The sequence below is a fragment of the Littorina saxatilis genome, linkage group LG2 (genome assembly GCF_037325665.1).
Source record: "Littorina saxatilis isolate snail1 linkage group LG2, US_GU_Lsax_2.0, whole genome shotgun sequence".
Lineage (NCBI taxonomy): Eukaryota > Metazoa > Mollusca > Gastropoda > Littorinimorpha > Littorinidae > Littorina > Littorina saxatilis.
The window spans coordinates 10,280,034-10,292,356 of record NC_090246.1 but is presented as its reverse complement, the minus strand read 5'-3'; the positions used below and the strand labels follow the sequence as shown (position 1 = coordinate 10,292,356).

General features: G+C 38.6%; 1 protein-coding gene across 1 annotated transcript in view; it reads left to right on the top strand.

Annotated features, from left to right (window-relative positions):
* The first annotated feature begins 839 nt into the window (after positions 1-839).
* The window catches only part of LOC138958164 (uncharacterized), a 27,318-nt gene continuing 15,834 nt past the window's right edge, over positions 840-12,323 (top strand). Inside the window, exon 1 of the mRNA XM_070329243.1 lies at positions 840-964. The gene's annotated coding sequence lies outside the window, so the exon portion shown is untranslated. The remainder of the gene's footprint in view (positions 965-12,323) is intronic.

Here is a 12,323-nt window from a genome sequence, read left to right as displayed (position 1 = left end):
CTGACCGTCGGATTGCAGTCTGTTGTCGAAGAAACTGAGTGAAAAGAAATTTGAAAGGGGAACTACTCTTGTCGCTAGACAAAGTATGAGAGTTACTTGCCTTGGGAATTTGCTTGTGATGAACGTTTGTGCACAGCAGACCTAGATTCAGAAAACAACCAAACTCATGGATTTTATATGGAGATTCATGTGTTCAAGCCTGTAGTTGTTAATTTAAATGCGGTATGTTTGTATTGTTTGCTCCAGAGATGTATACTTCGTACAATAGAGCGTTCGGAACTTTTCAGTCGCAAAAGTAGTACCGACGCAGAACAGCTTCTCAACCCATTGCGCTATCGAGGATTCAGGCTGTTGCTGGGTCGTTATTTGTTTGGTTGCTGGGTGTTTATCGAAAAATAACTAGCTCTACAAGTTTACAGAGGTAAAGAAGCAGAGGGGGGAATAAATATATATATAGATGCTGCTTTCAGAATAACATAACATGAATTCATATCAATGTTTTCCCTTCTTTTTCTCAATTGGCGCAGTAGCCTAGTGGTTAGGACATCAGACACGAAGTCTCGAGGTCGAGAGTTCGAATCTTCGCCGGGGCGTTTATTTTTTCACCTTGATCTTTCTTGAAGATAAAATATTATCAGTCTTGAGAGAGCAAACCGGATGTTATCACTACAAAATTTAAGCGTTGACTGAAGCTCTCAAGGTCATAACACGCCGTATAGGTGGGGTTTCGGGTAGCGTTTGCTGTACAGAATTCTGTACATGATTTTCATCCCTATCTTTTCACCCTCGTAGCCCCGGAAAGTCATAAATAGACCACAGCTTTAATAGAATGTGCGATGATAGGCTTGCCGCGGGGCTGAAAGATAGCGTGACACATCGTACACAGAGCACAAGCCGTGGATCGGTGTATCCCGTCCCCAGATCGACGTCACCAGTCTTGCCTGGAGTTGGAAACCCGAAGCAGGTTTGTTTTTTTCACGTTTCATTCTATATGGCCATATATAGGGCCTACCCAACTTCCTCCAGTCTCTGGCTGTTCTTTTCGCCGCCTAAAACGTGTGACCAGTGACTTTGAAGTAGCTAGTTACACTTTTACAGTTGATTTATTATCACAGCTCCGTTATAAACACAAACTGGCCACAAACTTGAAATGTTCCTGCATTTCAAAAAACAAGTCCGTGTGTTGGCAAAACACATAAGATCCTTTATTTCACTTGTATATGTGTAGGTCTAACCCCAATCTTGAGATATAACCCCACCGTCCTTGCTTACCGACTTCTATGCGCCAGCCACAGCGTCTAGTTCTCAGAGTGTCAAAGATACCCCCTTTACCCTACATAAAGATATGTATATTAACAGCTTTTGTGTTTTCAGCCTAGCAATAGGGCCCGAAATATCGGACCCTACGAAATACACGAGAGAGATTATGAGGAACAATTGGTCAGGCAGCATATGTCTCATGACAGTGTCAAATGAATAAAATGTAGAGACTCATTTACGAAACCTGCCCGTCTATCTAATAAACGCTTGTACAGTGAAAGTAGTGCCGAAGTGCCAAAGTGCCAGAGAACATTGTTGAAGAACAAGACTTGAGGGGGGATTAAATCACGTTGGATATTTAACAATGCAGTCTTAGTCTCGTTTATTTAACTTTCTAATTGTTAGCCCACGCACTAAGTTTATTAAGATCTTGATTTAATATATTGGTTCGTCTGTCTACATCTTCTAATGCAAGGTACATGCTTGTATCGTCAGTAAATAGAGTCAGTAATACCTCTGTCATAACAAAAATAAAATTCATTATAAATCGATATCAATTGAAATACACATGAATCATCAGGCAAACAAAACGACTGCTGTGGAATGAGCATGTGATTTGCCTTTAACAAATCATAAACATGTACATAAACACATCTTTTTAACACTTTACCAACACAACTCAATAATGATATAGGACGGTAATTATTACACATTTCTGCTGGACTTGCTTTAAGCCTATATACTGGTGTTACATGGGCTAATTTCCACGAAGCTGGATATTTTCCTTCAACTAAACTTCTATTAGATATTTTTTAAGAGGGGTTCCCATACAACATCCACAGAAGCAAATAATAATCGGGTATGTATTAAATCGGGACAGCTGCCTTTGTCTTCTTCAAATTTTGTATAACACCTTTTACTTCATTAACTTTCACCTCACCTACGCCTGTCCCAAGCCCGGCTGAAAAAGGAGGAGGGTTGGGCGTGGGGCTAGCTACCCCACCCCGTAAAAAAACCACTAGCTACAGAAACTTCATTAACTGACAGCACTAAATTATTCATAAAACATCACAACTTTGGATATCGGGAGGTTCATCGTCTGGAATCTCAATGGACAAATTCTGAATAAACTGATCATTAAAAATATTTGCTTTATCGTGGTTGGAATAATGTATTTTACATGGTGGAAATTCCTCAGTCTTCATACCTTTCTTATTCATAAAAGATTTCACTCATTTCCACCATTGTTTAGTTCCGAATTGCGAAGGGTCTAAAATCTTTGTATCCAATTTGGAATAATACTCAACTATTCTTTCTCTTTTCTTTTGTATCAATAAAGTACGTGTCTGTCGATACAACAGCCAATCTTCTGGCAAATCCCTCAATCTCGCTTTAGTGTGAATCTGGGCTGTTCTTTCCACAGTCTCCAAAGTGTGACCTGTGGCTTTGAAGTAGTAGCTATAGTTACACGTTTGAAGTTCATTTATTATCACAGCTACGTTTTAATCACAAACTGGCCACAACGTTGGGTTTGTTGTTGTTGTTGTATTCATGTGTATGTTTGTGTGTGTAAGAACCGCTGATGCCTGCGTTTCCACCACTATCAAGTTTTTGTTAATGTTTGTTTTTTATGTAATGATTTTGTTTTTTGGGTTTTTATATGTTATTGTCCTTGTGTAGTTCGTTTTGCTGAATAGTGTGCAGCCACAGAGTCGCGGTACGATTGTTTTGTATTTTTCTGAAACATTTGAATGTAAAAGAATGCTTTATTTTATTTCAAACCCAAGTTACTGTTTGAAATGTTAAATTAATCAAACTATTTTGAAGGAACTATACAGCCGCGCATTATAATCACTCACCTATACTTGTATACTGAGGGAGAGGTAAGGATTTGATCAAACTGTGGTTCAATAACACCTGTTGTTACAAAAAAAATCTTTTTTAAAAGTTCGAATAAATAGGTTACACACCCAGTCTCCGTGGATATTTAAATTGTTGTTCTCAGTTCGCGGTCATGACAAAAGCTCTGATTTTTATCATCCACTGTTGGGCCAATATTCTCATCATCCACTACGACTCGGCATGTTACTTCTATTCATGTTATTGATAGCACTGGTTCTGAAAATACACCCAACTTCCAGTCTTTGTTTAGCTGATATTACTCCGTACTTTGCATCAGAGAGCAGTGACCATCCTGCTGGGTTTTGAGTACAAATGAGTGGTTTCGAAGACTTTCGTACTGTCACATCGATCTTTTTCTCGGAGAATTGACCCTTTATGCAATTTATATTTTTAAATCAAATAATCTTAATGAATACCACCCTGAAGAAGTGAACGGCAAGCTGACAAAAATGTGATGAAGAATTTTTCAAAACTGGTTTCTGTTGGGTTTTTTTGTTTTTTTTTACATGCAATAATCCAAAATGAAAAACAAGTACTGTCTGTGAAACTAATATTCACATCAGCCCACGAAAAACACTATTTTGTGATGAAATTTGAATTAATCGATGGCAAATTATATGCATCATCCACACAATGAACAACTCAGTGAAATAGGTCTGCTGTTTTGAAAAAAAAGTGCATGAGAGCTGAATAACCATGCATGGATAGGACAATTGAATAATGCAAATTAACAGCAGATTTTATCGACCATGCATACAACGGACAAGTGCAGAAGCACAGTCCTCGCATTTTACGTGAACACATCGGCATCAGTAGGTGTGGGTATGCGAATGACCACCATGACAAAAGTGCACGAAGGAAAACTAGGTGCCATCCAAGGGGTTGGGAGCCAGCCGCGGGGTCTGTTTGGTTGACATTGAGATTCGTGGTGACATCAACCAATCCGTGGCTGGCTCCAAAACACTTGGGTGGCACCCACGTTCACGTCATGCACCCCACTTTAGATGAATTGAGAAAGAAACCAAGATTGAATCTGCCCCGTAAAGCCAAATGGGTTGAACGGACGTTCAAGACCAAGCACCAGGTAAGCGAGTTATCTGTAAATCAGAAATAAAATCACACACACTTTTCATTTAAATCAAGGAAAGAGGGTTCTACAAAATGGGTGTGCTCTCCATGAAAAGGAAGTACTTAAAAGGAATTTCAAGTAGGGCGAAATACATGATTTTTAAGCAAGGCAAAACTGCTTAAATTTGCATTTTGTGTCCCTTGAAATACCGTCCTTTTTCTGCTTAACCTGACTGACAAAACGCAGATAGCTTGTCTGTGCGTTTGGCTATTCACATTCAAAGGCACTCACTTTTCAATACACAATTACAAAAAGACCGCTGAAGCATGTTTTATAACCATTCAGTCAATCACAAAGGCCAGACACACCCAAGGCTATGCACATTCAAATGCACTGATTATTCAATACACAATTGCACCCAGAACGCTGAAGCGTGTTTAACCATTCAGTCAATCACAGAAGCCAGACACACCCAAGGCTATTCACATTCAAAGGCACTCACTATTCAATACACAATTGCAACAAGAACGCTGAAGCGTGTGTATCCATTCAGTCAATCACAGAAGTACGTCCGATGCATGCTTTCTTGCAGATTTGACCTGCACGCACACTCAAACCAATAAACAAACAAGTCACATAAAACGAAATCAATACATTTAGTTAATCTATGGACTTTACAGTACAAAACAACGCTGACACATTGTCTCAATTCCACAAGCAAAATTAACTTAAGTTTCATGAACAGGGTTTTCTTACCTTTTGAGCTTGTGTTCAATCTAAACATATTTTATCTCGCATACGTGTGACATAGCCTACCACTCATGTCATAACAATACCGTTCACTCCACAGTGCATGTTAAGAGGTCGTGTCTGGCAGGGACCTGATTTTCCACTGCCCATGATGCCGAGTCACCGAGACAAACGTCATTATTTGAACAATTGGAAGAATTTTAAGAACGTACACGTCACGATATGCATTTTAGAGTGACATCTCTTTGCTTTGACGTCAAAGATTACACTACGAGGCTTTCGGAGAGATCAAGGTTCCATTTGAAGCTTCTTCAATTTGTGCGCTTCGACTGAGGGACTTTTCGCTCGCACACTGTTGCAAGTGATTTTTCGTCATTTTCAAATTGTCGTAACATATGAACCAGATGAGGTACATTAAAACGGAAGACAGATTCGTGGAGGATATTTTACTGGTTGTACGATTAGTGATAATATTTAATCGTTTTATTGTTTTATTTTTTCATAAACTGTGTTATACAGGGTAGATGTCAAGCGAGTCTTGATTGCAGGGGAACGTGTCGGCGAATAATTCTAATTAAATGATCATGTTGAGAGATGAATTTCCTCCACCACTGTCTTTACCTGGTTGAAAAATATGCATTTTTTTCGATGTGTGTAGCATGTCAAAGGGACACGTTCGCCTGCAATCACGACTCACTTGACCCCTACCCTGTATAACACAGTTTATGAAAAAGTAAAAACAGAAAACGATTAATATCATCCACTACGTACAGCCAGTAAAATATCCTCCACGAATCGTTGTGTTTTCAAATATTGAAAGCTCGCTTTCGCTCGCCGTTCAATATTTAAAAACACAACTCGTGTAAAACTGGTATCACGATTCACGTAGGAAGCAATGTAGTATTCTCTATATATGTTGGGTCCCGGTAAAAAGGGACTAGGCCGGCCAGTTTTGACACCCCCCCCCCCCCTCCCCCTGCCTTCAAACTTCAAGAATAAGTATTGTAGGACCTTTTTAAACAAATTGTACGCATTAATTTATTTTATTTGTGCATCTATGTATCTCTTTTCTTTAAGGAGATCAGACTTCTTTTTACACAGAGTTATCATCGTCATCAGTACACAGTATTTACACCAAAGACTTAAAAAGTTCTTACAATACACATTTTCTTTCCATTTCCTTATTAGGCCAAAAAAAAATTGTCTGTTTAGGGTAACATGACCAAAAAAAGTAGGGTCGGTAGGTAGGTAGGTTTTTTTTGTTTTTTTTTTGTTTTTTTGTGTGTGTGTAAATGCTATGTTGGCTGAACATTCACTTCTTATATTTGATGAATACATGTTTCAAAACTAACGTATAAATAAAACAGAGAGAAAGGGAGAGAAAGAAACGCCAAATGTCTCTTTTTAGCATTTTTACCTCTTTTTTTTTCTTTTTTTTTTTGAAATCAAAAAAAAGTTTTTGGGTCGGCGCCAAATCCATAGGGTCGGTCGGGTTACCCTAAACAGACAATTTTTTTTTTTTTGCCTTAATCAGTACCTCATCAACATCTTGCAAGAGCAACAGTTTTGAGATCGCTTTATTATCTGAATCATAAGTGTTTTTCTCTCTGTCTACTTAAAAGATCACTGGGTCGAAGTTCCACGAATGTAACTTTTTACCCAAAATGAGCTCACGTCAGACAAAAAGATATTAAATATACAGATCACATTGTGTGAGCCTTCTTGTTTCCTTGCATAGCTCCATCCTGACCTCAGGTCAAAATGACTTCGGCTCATTCTATCCCTGACAGGATGCCTTGGTTTTCCTTGTCTGGCGAGGAAATCGATTTTTATACATATTTAGATCTTTTCGTAATGTGTTATGGATATAAACAGATTCGCGATCGTCGATAATGATTTTTCATGGTGTTGTGTATTTTTTAAATTACAAAGGAATTTATATGTAAGACAGTTTCAAGCGAGCTATTTTTCGCGGCTGTATTTACTGTGCAAACAACTCTAAATATGGCAAAAGTGTCACGTGATAATCAACCGTTTGGTTTCGGCGCTCGCTGGAGCAGACGATTTTTTTCTGTAGTGATGCAACCATATATTACGGTCTCCTTCCTGCAGCAGTGCCAGTCCTTCCCTTTAGTAGTCCTTGCCCGAGGGCAAAAATCACTGCAGAGAGACTGAGGCAGTCTAACACAAACACTGTACAGAACAAGGCGGAATGACACACACACTCAACAGAACAAGGTGGTATGACTGTGACACACTCTACAGAGAGACTGAGGCGGTCTAACACAAACAGTTAACACTCAACAGAACAAGGGCGTTTGACAAACAAACTCAACAGAACAAGGCGGTTTGACAAACAAACTCAACAGAGAGACAAGGCGGTAGGACACACACACTTTGTAGAGAGACTGAGGCGGTCTAACACAATCATTCAACAGAACAAGGTGGTATGACACACACACACACACTCAACTGAGAGACTGAGGCGGTCTAACACAATCATTCAACAGAACAAGGTGGTATGACACACACACACACTCAACTGAGAGACTGAGGCGGTCTAACACAAACACTCAACTGAACGAGTAATAACAAGTTGCAATCGTGGGGATTTTTTTGCTGATTTTGTTTAATTTTTAATTTTGTTAATTTTGTTTGTCTACCTCAGTTGCATTCAGTCTGCTACAAGTATGAGTACAACCCTTATTGTTTACTCTTTCTCCTTCTTCATAGGTATTTTTCTTTTCTTAATCAAATTCTCATATTTTCATTAACATGATAGATAAACCGATATCATATAAATCATAACATTTAAATAAAGAAAAAGAATTCAGTACTTAAATTAATTTACTTTCTTAGAGAGACAGGCAATTTAACAAAAACACTCAACAGAACAAGGCGGTAGAACACAAACATTAGGTATTTTTCTTTTCTTAATAAATATGGAGTAGAAAAGGGGTGACAAAATACTGTTTTCTTGATGTGGCATGCACCTGTGATGACAGGTCAACTTCACTTAATGTACTTTGGTCTCTGCGGATGACTTTTTAACAGGTTTCACTGTACACAGTTTTGAAATGGGTGTTTAATGGTGGTTGTGTCAGGTTGTTTTCCCAAATCATGTCTAAAACATTGCACAAAACACTTATTGCAAATGAAAGACACAGGTGTTCAAATTGCTAATACTATAGTATGAATGTGTGCTGCTGGAGAGACCCTCTACACCCAATGTTGGCACACAATTCCTATTTAAACTTTACAAAATCAAACTAAGATAATGCAAACACTTGATCATAACCTTTATGACACCTTAAATGCTAGTTTTAGAGAGAAAAATAGCAATGATAGACAAACAGAGTGAGAGAGGCAATGGCCTTTGCTAGCAAAGGCTGAACATAGACTGTGCCAGTCTATGTTCAGCCTTTGCTAGCAAAGGCCATTGCTATTTTTCTCTTAGTAGTCCTTGCCCTCGGGATATCTGTGTGTGTGTTTGTGTGTATTTGATCGTGAGTTTCGTACTCACTTGGAGAAGCAGGGCCTTTCCAGCGGTGTGTTGGCTTTTTACATTTAGTCAAGTTTTGACTAAATGTTTTAACATAGAGGGGGGAATCGAGACGAGGGTCGGGGTGTATGTGTGTCTGTGTGTGTGTGTGTGTGTGTGTGTGTGTGTGTGTGTGTGTGTGTGTGTGTGTGTGTGTGTGTGTGTGTGTGTGTGTGTGTGTGTGTGTGTGTGTGTGTGTAGAGCGATTCAGAGAAAACTACTAGACCGATCTTCATGAAACTTGACATGAGAGATCCTGAGTATGGTATCTCCAGAGGTTGTTTTCATTTTTTTGATAAATGTCTTTGATGACGTCATATCCGGCTTTTCGTGAAAGTTGAGGCGGCACTGTCACGCTCTCATTTTTCAACCAAATTGGTTGAAATTTTGGTCAAGGAATTTTCGACGAAGCCCGGACTTTGGTATTGCATTTCAGCTTGGATGCTTAAAAATTAAATAATGAGTTTGCTCATTAAAGTTGTCATTAAAATCGATTTTTTTGGAAACAGATTTAAAATTGATTGCATCGTATTCTTCATCATATTTTGAATCTAAAACTATAATACATATGTCATGTTTACTCTTAAAATGTGATCACAATTAACGAAAATATATTAATTAGTCTTACGATTAAAATGTAAGAAATCTATCCAAGAATGATTTCATCTTATTCTTTATCATTTCCTGACTCCAAAAACATATAGATATGATAGGTTGTAATCAAAACAAGCTCAGAAAGTTAACAAGAATACAGAAAAGCGCGCTTTCCTGCTTAGCACAATACGCTACCGCGCTATTCTGGCGTGTTAATTTCACTGCGTTTTGCACGTGGGAGGTGAGCGATTTCCTTCTCGCGGGGATTGACGAAGCTGTACTGTCTTGGTGAAATAATACAGTGCGTTCAGTTTCATTCTGTGAGTTCCACAGCTCATAGACCAAATGGTCTATGCACAACTTGACTATATGTAGTAATTTTGCCTTACGCGACTTGTTTACTTTTTTTTACATTTAGTCAAGTTTTGACTAAATGTTTTAATATAGAGGGGGAATCGAGACGAGGGTCGTGGTGTATGTGTGTGTGTGCTTGTGTGTGTGTGTAGAGCGATTCAGACTAAACTACTGGACCGATCTTTCTGAAATTTGACATGAGAGTTCCTTGGAATGATATCCCCGGACTTTTGCTGTTGTTGCGATAAATATCTTTGATGACGTCATATCCGGCTTTTTTTGTAAAAGTTGAGGCGGCACTGTCACACCCTCATTTTTCAATCAAATTGATTGAAATTTTGGCCAAGCAATCTTCGACGAAGGCCGGACTTCGGTATTGCATTTCAGTTTGGTGGCTTAAAAATTAATTAATGACTTTGGTCATTAAAAATCTGAAAATTGTAAAAAAATAAAAAAATTATAAAACGATCCAAATTTACGTTCATCCTATTTTTCATCATTTTCTGATTCCAAAAACATATAAATATGTTAATTTGGATTAAAAACAATCTCTGAAAATTAAAAAAAATTAAAAATTATGATCAAAATCAAATTTCCAAAATCGTTTCAAAAACTATTTCATCTTATTCCTTGTCGGTTCCTGATTCCAAAAACATATAGATATGATATGTTTGGATTAAAAACACGCTCAGAAAGTTAAAACGAATAGAGGTACAGTAAAGCGTGCTATGAAGCACAGCGCAACCGCTGCCGCGCCAAACAGGCTCGTCACTTTCACTGCCTTTTGCACTAGCGGCGGACTACGTTCAGTTTCATTCTGTGAGTTCCACAGCTTGACTAAATGTAGTAATTTCGCCTTACGCGACTTGTTCTTTTTTTTTTCTTTTTTTTTCTTTTTTTTGGGGGGGGGGGGGGGGGGGGGGGCAGATTTGACAGTTTGATTTCTCGTTGATTTCATGCAAAAGTGTTGTGGTTGTGCTACCAGTCAATAAAGGTTGAGTAATAGAGGCGGAGGTTTACGAGTGAGTAGCCTCTTCGCTATGGTCCACTATGGATACGGACAACGTTGCCAGGCTTGCAACACACACACACACACACACACACACACACCCACATACAAACACGCAGAACACACACAAACACACACACACACACACAAACACACACACACACACAAACACACACACACACACAAACACACACAAACACACACACAAACAAACACACACACACACACACATACACACACATATACACACTTCATTGCACACAGAGATAAAGGTGGGGGGGTGAGAGAGTGAGACAGAGACGCAGACGCAGATAGTTTATTCGATAGATCATCGCCCCTTGTGAAGGAGTGTGAACAAACGGTTAACGTTGCAAATAATTTAACTCATCAGGTGCAAAAAAAGGTACAACATAATAATCGCACAACACTACTGATTAAAACATACATTACACGGTATTTAACTAAGAGGTTACAGCATCTTTTAATTTGAAGGCTTTATACAAATACAGGGATACATTTCTAACAACAGTTTCTTGAGGTGAAGCCAGGAGCAAGCTGAGTCTAAAAGTGCTTGGGTTTTTATAATATTTAAATGGAATAAATGTTTCTCTTAATCTGTTTAAGTATGGACAACACAAAACAAAATGCTCTTCATCTTCTTGCTTTTCTTTACAAAGGGGACACATCAACTGATCGGCATTATGTTTTTTATATCGGTTAGCATGCACATTAATTTCTGAAATACCGAATCGAAACCTAGTCATAATAAACTTTAGATGTCTATCCACACTCAACAAAAGATAGGGTTTAATGTCATGTACAGTTCAAAATGTCCGATAAACAGCAAATCTATCACTATTTTGTATTTGATAATCCCACTCTTGCCATCTGCAATCGACCAACCTTTCCCTAAAAACACGCAAAAACTCTTTTTCATTAACAACGCCCTGATTCAACCACACAAAACCAAAACCGTACTCATACAATTTACAACGGACACTTGAGGCCCAGTTCTTTTTACCACTCTCATCCATTGTATACAACATTTCATATGATTTACGAGGAAGTCTGTGCGCCTCCATCTTTAACAATTTCATCCAGTAGCTAACGCATCTTAAAATAGAATTCAAATATATCGGATATCTGTTTGTCTCGCCATGTACCAGGTCATTAGGTGTTCGCATTCGAACTCCTAAGAACTTCTTCAATGCAAATAAATGGACTTTTTCACACTGCAGAGCAGCCTTATCCAGTCCCCATATCTCAGCACCATAATGTACTATTGGTTGTACTTGGGAATCAAACAACTTCAAAAAAACATTCAAGTGATTATTATTAAGCACAGATAATCTTTGTATAATACACATCAGAGCATTTTTGGCCCGTCATGGTAGGTTTGTTACTGGTCTTGCTGTACTTCGGAAACATTCTGCACCAATGTGTAGACATCGAGCTCAACCCTGGACCTAACCCTAAACGTGGTGCATCTGCTACTTCTGCCACGTCATCTGCTGACGGCGAACCTAATCTGAGAGATGTTATGGATCTGCTGGCTGACATAAAAGGTGACATAAAGGAAATGAAAAATGGCTTTGATAATCTGCAAGAAGAGGTGCGGGAAGTGAGAGAAGAAGTATCGGAAGTGTGGCGAATGAACAATGAGCTAAAAGGTTAGAACGATGTTTTGAAAACGAAAGTGGAGCGTTTAGAGGCAAAGACCGATGATCTAGAATGAAGGTCCAAAAGAAACAATGTGATGTTTTACGGACTGCCGAGGGAGGAAAACGAAAAATGGGAAGACTGTGAAGCTACGGTGAGAGAGCTCATTGTCGACAGAGACAGAG